This window comes from Bos mutus, chromosome 9 (genome assembly GCF_027580195.1).
Source record: "Bos mutus isolate GX-2022 chromosome 9, NWIPB_WYAK_1.1, whole genome shotgun sequence".
In the NCBI taxonomy this organism is placed as follows: Eukaryota; Metazoa; Chordata; class Mammalia; order Artiodactyla; family Bovidae; genus Bos; species Bos mutus.
Genome location: NC_091625.1, coordinates 72,931,219 through 72,942,954, shown reverse-complemented (window position 1 = coordinate 72,942,954; position 11,736 = coordinate 72,931,219).

Below are 11,736 nucleotides of genomic sequence, written 5' to 3'. Positions count from 1 at the left end.
CCACTAGACCATTCGGGTATGACCTAAACCAAATCCCTTATGATTATATAGTGGAAGTGAGAAATAGATTTAAGGGCCTAGATCTGATAGATAGAGTGCCTGATGAACTATGGAATGAGGTTCATGACATTGTACAGGAGACAGGGATCAAGACCATTCCCATAGAAAAGAAATGCAAAAAAGCAAAATGGCTGTCTGGGGAGGCCTTACAAATAGCTGTGAAAAGAAGAGAAGCGAAAAGCAAAGGAGAAAAGGAAAGATATAAACATCTGAATGCAGAGTCCCAAAGAATAGCAAGAAGAGATAAGAAAGCCTTCTTCAGCGATCAATGCAAAGAAATAGAGGAAAACAACAGAATGGGAAAGACTAGGGATCTCTTCAAGAAAATCAGAGACACCAAAGGAACATTTCATGCAAAGATGAGCTTGATAACAGAAGCAGAAGATATTAAGAAGAGATGGCAAGAATACACAGAAGAACTGTACAAAAAAGATCTTCATGACCCAGATAATCACGATGGTGTGATCATTCACCTAGAGCCAGACATCCTGGAATGTGAAGTCAAGTGGGCCTTAGAAAGCATCACTACAAACAAAGCTAGTGGAAGTGATGGAATTCCAGTTGAGCTATTCCAAATCCTGAAAGATGATGCTGTGAAAGTGCTGCACTCAATATGCCAGCAAATTTGGAAAACTCAGCAGTGGCCACAGGACTGGAAAAGGTCAGTTTTCATTCCAATCCCAAAGAAAGGCAATGCCAAAGAATGCTCAAACTACTGCACAATTGCACTCATCTCACATGCTAGTAAAGTAATGCTCAAAATTCTCCAAGCCAGGCTTCAGCAATATGTGAACCGTGAACTTCCAGATGTTCAAGCTGGTTTTAGAAAAGGCAGAGGAACCAGAGATCAAATTGCCAACATCCGCTGGATCATAGAAAAAGCAAGAGAGTTGCAGAAAAACATCTATTTCTGCTTTATTGACTATGCCAAATCCTTTGACTGTGTGGATCACAATAAACTGTGGAAAATTCTGAAAGAGATGGGAATACCAGACCACCTGATCTGCCTCTTGAGAAATCTGTATGCAGGTCAGGAAGCAACAGTTAGAACTGGACATGGAACAACAGACTGGTTCCAAATAGGAAAAGGAGTTCGTCAAGGCTGTATATTGTCACCCTGTTTATTTAACTTCTATGCAGAGTACATCATGAGAAACGCTGGACTGGAAGAAACACAAGCTGGAATCAAGATTGCCGGGAGAAATATCAATAACCTCAGATATGCAGATGACACCACCCTTATGGCAGAAAGTGAAGAGGAACTAAAAAGCTTCTTGATGAAAGTGAAAGTGGAGAGTGAAAAAATTGACTTAAAGCTCAACATTCAGAAAACGAAGATCATGGCATCCGGTCCCACCACTTCATGGGAAATAGATGGGGAAACAGTGGAAACAGTGCAGACTTGATTTTTCTGGGCTCCAAAATCACTGCAGATGGTGACTGCAGCCATGAAATTAAAAGACGCTTACTCCTTGGAAGGAAAGTCATGACCAACCTAGATAGCATGTTCAAAAGCAGAGACATTACTTTGCCAACAAAGGTTGGTCTAGTCAAGGCTATGGTTTTTCCTGTGGTCATGTATGGATGTGAGAGTTGGACTGTGAAGAAGGCTGAGCGCCGAAGAATTGATGCTTTTGAACTGTGGTGTTGGAGAAGACTCTTGAGAGTCCCTTGGACTGCAAGGAGATCCAACCAGTCCATTCTGAAGGAGATCGGCCCTGGGATTTCTTTGGAAGGAATGATGCTAAAGCTGAAGCTCCAGTACTTTGGCCACCTCATGTGAAGAGTTGACTCATTGGAAAAGACTCTGATGCTGGGAGGGATTGGGGGCATGAGGAGAAGGGGACGACAGAGGATGAGATGGCTGGATGGCATCACTGACTCGATGGACGTGAGTCTCAGTGAACTCTGGGAATTGGTGATGGACAGCGAGGCCTGGCATACTGCGATTCATGGGGTCGCAAAGAGTCGGACATGACTGAGCGGCTGATCTGATCTGATAGTGTCAGATTATACCTGGTTCTTAGCTTCTACCTTTTACCCCCATTCCTTTCCTTGCTTTCCCTCTTCCCTGGCTAAGCTCCCTTGACCTTGATCACGTAAGTCTAGGACCAATTCTGAGTGTCAGCAGGAAGAAATTCAGTAGCTCCAATGTCTAAGAATCTACATCTTCACTCTTGTAGTTGATCTGGCCCAAGCTTCATCCTTATTTCTAATACCTAAGCCCTATCTTCAGTCCAAATTCTGACAACTGAAGCTCTTAGCTCCTGGTGCCTGAATACCCATCTCCCAACATGCTGGTTTTCTGTCCAGGAATCTGTCCTGTCTGGAATTTGGAGTCAGCCTTGTCCAGGATCTGGATCCTGCCTTGTGAAGGTGCCTGCTTCCTGCCGACAGACATCCTGGGGGCCATTTCACTGTTTCTGTGTCTCTTGTGGTCTCTAGGAGCTCCTCTGGGTTCACATGTCAGTCTCATGGATGCAGATTTGACCAAAGGCCGTTCTCCGTCAACTCACCACTGCCTTGGTTCTCAGTCCTTCAAACCATTAGATACAATGTCTTAGCACCCCTGTTAGACCTTTCCTCATCAGTTCTGTCCCAAGTGGGTGAGTTTAGTTCTAAGACCTTATCCTTCTCCAGCCATCTCATACCTGCTAAGGGTACCATTTGTGTCTGTGCCCACCCCACTACAGAGTTCCACCTGAGGGGAGTGCTGCCTTTGTGTGTGTGTGTTGGGGGGGCAGGGGGCGGGGTGAGTTTGCTCAGAACTGAAATAAAAAATCAAGGGAGATGTTGGCACAGAGCCTGAGATAACTCAGGCCCTTTGCTTGCAACTCAGAGGAGGCGGAAGGAAAGGCAACCCCACCTAGCAGTGAAATCCACCAAAGAATTTCACTTCCCACGGTGAAGTCCTCCTCACTTTTATAGTTATGAGGATACAAGCTGGACTGTCCACATACCCTAAAAAGAAGCCTGTTTCTGATCCCCTCACACACAGACGTGTAAAGTTGGTCCCCCATTCAGTGATGAGTTTCATGGGTAAATTGTCCTTCCAAACTGCAAAGAATAACCTTGCCAATTACCTATAATAATCAGCCAGAATGCTTTTTTATTAAAAAAATATTACTGACCAATCAGGGATCATCAAATATTTGGTAAAAGAGAAATATCAAGATGTGTGAAAGGTGACGCACCACAGGGGGAACACAAAAGGAAGACAACCAAAAAAAAAATTGAATTAGCATCTTCAGAGAGGTCTGAGACGACAGTGGATTCACACAAAAGAATAGGCTGCTATGAAAAGAGAGCAGGCAGAAAACAGGAAAGAAGCCACGACAGATTAAACATTCCCCAAATACATTTTAAAAATCAGTAGAATCGAATCACTGGTTTGACTGAAAACTAAATTAGTATCTGGAAGATGAAGTTGAGAAAATGGCTCAGAATGTACAGAATGACTGAAAAGGAAAATGTCCAAAAGCTGAAATGGCAGATAGAGCTAGAAACTTATTAATATGTAAATAATCCACACTCAGAGAACAAAAATGAGTAATGAAATAAATTAGAAAAGATAATTTCCCTGAACTAAAAAAAAGATTTTCAGATGAAAAATATTCACCAAGTGCCAAGAACTAGTCTGTTGAAAATCTGAAATTCCTAATATAAAGCTTGTGGAGAGAATTACCAGGATACCTACCAAAAAAAAAAAAAAAAGGCCACACAAAGTAAAAAATACAAAAAGAAAGCTCAAAAGACTGTCATCATACTTTACATTAATATTATTGATGCTAGAAGACAATGGAGCAAGACTTCAAAGTTCTCAGGGAAAATTGTTTGAGCCTCATTTAATAGCCAGCAAACTGTTACTTCAGAATTAAGGCAAAGCAAGTTGTCCAACAATGGCACCCCACTCCAGTCCTCTTGCCCGGAAAATCCCACGGACGGAGGAGCCTGGGAGGCTGCAGTCCATGGGGTCGCTAAGAGTCGGACACGACTGAGCGACTTCACTTTCACTTTTTCACTTTCATGCTTTGGAGAAGGAAATGGCACCCCACTCCAGTGTTCTTGCCTGGAGAATCCCAGGGACGGGGGAGCCTGGTGGGCTGACGTCTATGGGTCACACAGAGTCGGACATGACTGAAGTGACTTAGCAGCAGCAGCAGCAGCAAGTTATCTAATGACTCAGAAATTTTCTCCTATGTCCTCCTCCTGAAATGACTTGGGAATGTAGAAAAATAAAACTGAAAGCAATGAGCAGAACTGTCTGAGGAATAAAATGGAAAGACATTTCAAGTTATCAGCTGTTAATCAGGCCTAGAAAGCAGTTGGCTCAAATTAGAACAGGGAAGACAGGAGATAGTGACTGGAGAACATTGATTAAAAATATGTTTAATAATCTGGATGATCTTAGACATGTAAAAAAGTACATGTAGGCTATTCTATCCATTAGAATAAGAGAAACAAAAAGCTATTCAGATAGCATGATAAGACAAGGCAAACTGAAATGTGACATGATTTGGAAAAATTGAAGGGGTAAGTGTAAAAAGAATCCATTTTTCCATCTTTTTTTTTGGATGGAAATTTTCGGTAATATAAAAATCACATTTCTATCTTTATGGGCCTTACACACTACTTAATAGTAAAATTAATATTTATATATTTTGAATATATAAGACTAAAGGCAAAAGGAGAAGAGAGTGGCAGAGGATGAGATGGTTAGACAGCATCACTGACTCAGTGGACATGCTGCTGCTGCTGCTGCTAAGTCGCTTCAGTCCTGTCGACTCTGTGCGACCCTGTAGATGGCAGCCCACCAGGCTCCCCCATCCCTGGGATTCTCCAGGCAAGAACACTGGAGTGGGTTGCCATTTCCTCCTCCAGTGCATGAAAGTGTAAAGTGAAAAGTGAAAGTGAAGTCGCTCAGTCGTGTACAACTCTTAGTGACCCCATGGACTGCAGCCCACCAGGCTCCTCAGTCCATGGGATTTTCCAGGCAAGAATACTGGAGTGGGGTGCCATTGCCTTTTGAGTAAACTCCAGGAGATAGTGAAGACGGGGAAGAAAGACTGGCCTGCTACAGTCCATGGGGTTGCAGAGTTGGACATGACTTAGCTACTGAATAACAACGTTTTGAATATCTCAATATCTGTTACTGGTTTTCAATTTTTAAAGTCAAACTATTTTGGAAACTTAACTAAATTAAGCTTGGAAGGTGTCCTCCAGTGCCCCGAGTGCTGCCTGTCTGCCCAGCACGAGGTTCTAGAGAGGCCGACCTAGGAGAATCCTCTTCCCATCTCACCCATCCTTTCCCTCCTACAAACACGAGGAGGACGAGAGGCCCTTCTGGCCCTCTGTGGTGAATGTTGCCCTAAGCCAGAGCCCAGACTTTTAAAAGAATCTCCAAAGCTTGTGGTCCTTTCTTTTGGATTTGCTTAGCTCCTGGAAATTTGCTTAATCTTTTTCTTGGAGGTGTCTGCAGCTTCCTGTGACCCCCATTAACAGTGGGTGGATCCACCCCAGAATGTCTCACGATGAGCCCCTCGTAGCAGGCTTTGCGGATGACCCGTTTCAGGGTGTACTTTGAGGAAGACATTATGTTCATGTGTGTCTAAAGCAAGCCTCTGGAACGTGTCCCGGTGTTCACTCGTCTAACGGTCCCAAGCATCTACACTGTCGGTTTCTGTTGCCACGCTTGTCAGTGCCACCATCAGTACTGACTCACTCAGGGGCCTTGTGCAAACCGCTGGCGTCAATACTCTGCGGCTTCTGCCAAACAAACGCTAGGTAGTCTTCTGGGAAGAGTTGTATTTCTGACTGCAGCTGGCCATTCATCAAGCGTCTGGAATTGGCCCCAATCTTGTCTGTTGGCCCCGGATATGCCATCTCCCTGTTCTGATTAAGCTTTCCCATCCCACACCTCATTGCCTCCTCATCCACATTCCTCGGCCCAATCTTTATTTCAGGAGATATCATTGTTCTCCAATCTCATATAATTACCATTCCAGTGTGACTCAACCGTATCCAACGAAGCACTGAAAAATACTCCTTGGAACAGTAAGGACTGGGGGAGTCATTGAATCATAACAAGGTAGAGTTGCCAGGGACCTTGAGCTCACCGTGTCCAGCTCCCCTCTCCTCCCACATGGACAACTGAGGCACGGGGGGATTACCTGACTTGCCAAAGATCTTAACAGCAAATAAAGCCTCTCAGTGGAATTGGACATACAGAGATACAAGTATGGGAGAGGGAGAGGTATTCTGAGGACAATGGAAATAATTGCAAGTTCTGATAAGTATTTTGTACTTCCTCCAATAAATAGTAAGCAGCTGGCCTCTGTCTCCACTGAGGATAAGATATGGGGATGGTGGGGCGGGGGGAGGTTCTTAATAACAGTTTGAGTTTTTATGTAAAAGAAGTACTTCATTTCAATGTTTCTTTTTCAGAAATAAGGAACGGTGGAGGAGGGGGGGACCCCTTTCTGGGCTCTAAGCAAGGGTGGTGCCCCTGTCAGGGGCAGATGAGCGGCAGGGGTGAGGTGGGGGAGCCCTGGACGATATTGCACAGTGTCTGACAGCAAGGGCAGCACCCTATGCCCCAGGTGCCTGCTGCCTGTGTGGCTGAGCGGGCCCTGAGTGCTCTCCCTGCAACCTCTCAAGGGGTCTGCTTATCTGATTACAAGGTCTGCCACTGGGAAATGAACAGCAGGGACAGGTGAGTCTCTAAACAGAAGAAATCTGATTTTCCTGCAACATCCCTGTGAAATCAAAGCGTGTAAGAATCATCAAGACAGGTAAAAACTTGATGATCATCTTATTTATCTCTTGGGTGGGGGTGGAGTGGGGTTGGATTTTTAAACCATTTCTCTGATGTTTCAAGTTCAGCAAAATACATGCTTCTGGAGTTCACTTTTGCATTCAGTTCAGGTATCTTCGGGGAAATACACTCTCGCACTCAGTAGTAATAAATCACCAGGAAGCAGTTCTAAGGGGTTATTTATAACTCCTCGGGATCCCATGGCCCCTGGCCGGCACTTGGGCTGAGTTAGCGGTCTGCGGTCAGACTGCGGTTCCATCATCAGGATGGACATGCCCTGTTCCCGGTGGAAGCGACATAAAGCGCTGATGAAGCACTTGCCCTGAGCTGTGACCGCACTCGCTCCGCCCTCTGCCCTTCCTCTGATGGCCTAAATAAAGCCAGAGAGTTCACATCTCCTGGACAGTGGTTGCAGGGAATGTACTGCACCCTTTCCTCAGGATGTTCTTAGTGCATCCTAATCTTGAGTAAGACTAACTCCATGAACTTTAAGGTTAGAAACAATTAGACAAGAAAATCCCTTCCCTAGATTTCTTGTAACTGTCAGAATGAGATGAGTAGTGAAAACATTGCCCCATGCCAGACTTCTCACTCTTGTGAACCTTTGAACCGTATTGTTTATTAAAAAGAATATGACAGTCCCCTGGCGCGATAAGGTGAGCCATTACTATTTCTGCCTTTTGACTGTTCTTTATGCTTTGTTATCCATCACAAGTAGTCACATAACCCTAGAAACCTAAATAAATGCTGTGATTACTCCAGACAGCATACTGACCCTGTCATTCACCTCTCCTCCATTACAGGAAAATCCTGCTTCTGTCTTCATCAATCCATTTTGGAAAAATGACTTAAATCTTGGCAACTATAGCTTCGTATATCCTATGTGGATTGCTTTAGAGGTCAAGCATATAGAAGGCAGCATTTAATTTTCAAGTTCTGTAGGATCCGAAGGTGGCCCAGTCCTGTTTCCTCCCTCCCCCTTTTTTTCATCATTTATGTATTTTGAAACATATGTAAGTGTCCTCTGTGTGTTTTCCAGGCAGTGCTCTGAAGATGAGTTTCAACATTGTTTCATTCTCTGCGGAGTGTAAACTCCTGGAAGGCAGAGATTGTATTTTATGTTAGATGAATGCCAGGATTTTTCTTTATTCCTGCAGATCCTAGATCAGTGCCTTTGACAGCATGGAAACTGAATACAAATTTACTGTACTTAGACTGAATTTAATAAAAATAAGGATCATTATATGACTATTATCAACTGTCTTTTGTTCTGGAGAAATAATGCATGGTTTACAGTGAGGCTGAGACTGAGTTGTAATAGTTAGGCTAATCTTGACTGATTTCTGGGTAGGCCCGTCCATCCCACAAACACAAGTACAGAAATCAGTTGTCCTGGCCCATCAGACAACGTAAAATCTAAAGCCAGGCTGCTTGTTTCTTGGCAGAGAGTTGTGGCCCAAGTGGTGGGTAATGGAGTCAGGCCCTCAGACCACTCAGAGGTGTGGCCTGGCCCAGGTCTCGTTCTGGTGCAGAGTATTCAGAGAGTTCATTAAATGTGAACTCTAGACCACCGCTCAGGAAGGGCGTAGGCTTCACTATGTGGCTGAAAGGCAATGGTTAAACCACCATTGCCTTAGGTCCCCTAGAATGACTCATTGAATTTCTGTAATACTCTCCAAAATGTGTGTCTGGGATCTGAAGGAGGAAGAAACACTTTGTAATTGAAGACATAAGAGAGAGTGTAGGTACTGATAAGTCAATCTAATGACAAAATGTTAAATTGGTAGCATGAGCTACAGTTTTGTGGGAATTTAAAATCAGATATGTATTGACTCAAGTGTTTTGGGTTAAACTCACTAAAGCAATAATTTGTACCTTATCAAATGAAGCCTTTTGGCGGGGTGATCTGGCCATTCAATGAAGAGGTGACATCATGGACCAGAAAAGTCCCTGGGGCCAGAGTTTGGACATGTCATTCACAACTTCTACTTTCATCTCCTGAAAACCCTAAAGCCATTATTTTCCTTCCTTCAACCCTTTCTTCCTATGATGGTTCCTTTATTGTGACAAATGCAAAATTCTGAATTCCATCCATGGATGAGAAATAAAAATTTTCACCTTATTTCTGTAGCACAGGAAAAAAAAAAAAACACTTTTCCTCTATATTCTTAGGTTTATACCTGGGGCCTCTATATTAAACTGACAAAAGATTAACAAGAGCAAAGACATGACAATTTGAATTTTATGAGTATGAGGGCTCCAGAGAAAAGAAATGAAGCCCTCTGAACAGCAGTTATACTTGGGGGGAAGGGCTTATATGCCATCTTAACAAAGGTGATAAATGGTGGAGAAAGGACTGAGCGAAGAAGGAAAGAGAGTTAGGGCTTCTGGGAATGGCGAGTTGTGGGGAGGTAAACACGCGGGTGGAAGCTAACAGTGTGTGCGTGCTCAGTCACTCAGTCGTGTCCAACTCTTTGAGACCTCATGGACTGTAGCCCCCCAGGCTCCTCTGTCCTTGACATTTTCCAGGCAAGAATACTGGAGCGGGTTGCCATTTCCTCCTCCAGAAGTGAACAGTAAATGAGGATTATTTCGTAAGGTTGTTCAGGCAGACTCATCTAGTCTCTGTCTCTGTGATAGAGGTTGTTCTCTTTCTGGTTTGGGAGAGGGTGGGAGACACCTTCACACAGGAATTTATGCCCTGTTTTTTTTTTTTGTAAATATTTTGTTTGCAGTTCAAAATAATCCCTATACCAAAGCAGTGTACTTTAGCGTGGCATATACCATGCTTAGTTGCTTAGTCACGTCCGACTCTTTGCGACTCCATGGACTGTAGTCTGCCGGGCTCCTCTGTCCATGGAACCAGGCAAGAACACTGGAGTGGGTTGCCGTTCCCCACTCCAGGGGATCTTCCTGACCCAGGGATTGAACACTGGTCTCCTGCGTTGCAGGCAGATACTTTATCATCTGAGCCACCAGGGAAGCCTGGCATATATTGATCACCTTTGTTTTACTTATTTATTTATTTGGCTGCACACAGGATCTTTGTGTCACGCAGGCTCAGTAGTTGTGGTGTGCAGGCTTTCTAGTTGTGGAGCAGCATGTAGGTTATTAGTTTCCTGACCAGGGATGGAACCCTGGTCCCCTGCATTGCAAGGCAGATTGTTAACCACTGGACCACCAGAGAAGTCCCTCCCCTTTATTTTGTATATTTCCCATCACTTAAAGAAAATATGCCCATTACAGCTAAGTGAAGAAATATTTGTATTTATGCTTGGATGAGAACATTCTGGGAGAAAAACATACCCAGTTGGAGGGCAAGTGATGTAGATACTGTGAGTAACTGAGGTTTTTAAACTGGGTTTTCAAGGCCCCGTGTCCTCAGAGAGTGGCATCTGAACAAAAAAATGCAAAGGCTAGTACAGATTCTGCACTTCTGGGTTCCAGGCTTGTTCGAGAACAGAAATGAAAAAAGTGGGTTCTAGTGGGTAGAATCATCATTTTAAGAAGATCTATGAAAAAAGGAGTTGAACTTACCCACAGGGATTGACCAAGTCGAAATTTTATTCGTAAAATAAAAGTGGTAAGGAAGTCCAGGTCCTGAGTGTGAAATGGAAGTGGACACTATTTCATAGTTTTCTCAAGACTTTGTATCTGAAAGGAATCTTTTCAGTAATAACTTAGAACAGAGATTTCATCAAGGATTTAATGCTTAGTGTGTTATATTTTCAATATATAATGGGAATATTTTGAACGCCCTTGCTATTTGTAGGGTCATACAATGGAACTAAAAAAGAACAGGTTCAGAGTCTTTCATTTCACAGAGGTTTTAAGTGAGGGAGAATGAAAAAAGATGACTAAACAACAGAAACAGAATTAAGTAACACAAACTCATGTAAATAAATACAATACAAAGCAAGGTAGATATTATCACAAGGCGGTATTCTCCCCAAGGGAAACCATCAAGAAGATCTGGAAAATCACAGGTTTTTGTTGAGGGGTGGGACACTGAAATGCTAGAAAAGGAAATGTATTTCCGAGCATGGAGACAGTTGAGTAAAGCATTGCTGTTACCCTTTTCCTTAGGATGATTCCATTTCTCAGGAATTGGTGAGTTTAGAGGATGCTTCTAAACAGATATCTCTCTTATCCCTTTTCTTAGCCTGAGGTAACTGTGAGTGAACTGTGTTCACTGTGAGTTTCTTTAAAAGAAGCCAGGTCCTTGGAGGCAGGTTAACTGAAGCAATGCATCCTGGTCCTGGGAATCTCTGTTTAATTTGGGGACACTTGCTGTCTTCTGGGGAGCTGTTTGGTTCATGATGACTTTCATATCCTCATCTCCTTTCCTCTAGGAATTTCTGGTTTTCCATTAATCTTCACTTGGTCTGTTAGATATTTTTATGGTGTGGAGTTTTCCCATTTGGATATTTATTCTTGACCTGATGTTTTTCACTGAATGGAGATTTCCTGAATTAAATAATTGCATCCCTGAAAGTGCATGTTTCATAAGAAAAACTTCCTTTCTTTTAACAACTTGGTAAGTCCTTTGTAGCCTAAGTTCGTAGACTGTTCCATTTCTCTAGCAGGGTTTACCTCAAAGATGTTAGGGTGGGATTTTAAGATGCAAATATTTCTGTACCCATCGCCCTCTGTTGGAGCTGTGAAATGCTGTGTATACTGCAACTGGCCAGATTTACGGACTCACCGTGCCTCAGTCCTACTCGGCCTTATTCAGTCCTTGAGTCCCACTTGGCTCTCTCTGCTACTTGATGGATGGAAAATGCTGACACTGAGATGGTGCCTGGGAGCCCTGTGGCTGGCTCGGAAGGGATTTGTTTATCTGGGTTTGGGATGTACTGAAA